Source organism: Pteropus vampyrus, unplaced genomic scaffold (assembly GCF_000151845.1).
Source record: "Pteropus vampyrus isolate Shadow unplaced genomic scaffold, Pvam_2.0 Scaffold139, whole genome shotgun sequence".
Lineage (NCBI taxonomy): Eukaryota > Metazoa > Chordata > Mammalia > Chiroptera > Pteropodidae > Pteropus > Pteropus vampyrus.
Window position 1 is genome coordinate 2,621,672 of NW_011888920.1, and position 654 is coordinate 2,622,325.

The window sequence follows — 654 nt, forward strand, 5'->3', positions numbered from 1 at the left end:
AAAAAAATATTTAGAGGTAAAATCTATAAGACAATTATGATTGATTAAATCTGTGTGAAAGACAGGGATGAGTCAAAAGACGAATGCCAGGTTTCTAGCTTAAACACCTGGGAGGATGATATTATTATTTATTGAGATCTTGAGCAGTGGAAGAGGACCAGGTTTGCAGCAGACCATTAGTTCAACGTTGAATGTGATGAGTTTGAGGTGTCTGTGAAACATATGAATGTAATGAAGTAGAAGTTTGGGCTAGAGGTGTAACTTTGAGAGTCAGTATATAAATAGTAATTGAAGCCACCAGAATGGCTGAGCATCTCAGTAGAAAGAGTAGAGCCACTGTTTTCAAATCTTAGCGTGCATGAGAATCACCTGAAGAACTTATTTAAAACATAGATTGTTGGACATAGTCTCAGTTTCTAATTCAGTAGGTGTGATGGTTAGTTTTCTGTCAACTTGGCTAGAAGTTCAGAAGCCTCACAGTTCAGGAGTCTAGAAGTCTGGCATCATGGTGTCAGCAGGGTTAATTCCTTTTGACAGATGAAGGGAGGAGAATTTACTCCATGCCTCCCACCCAGCTTCTGCTAGTTACCAACAAGGGCATTCCTTGGCTTATAGCTGCATCACTCCAATCTCTGTCTCCATCTTCTTCCCTGT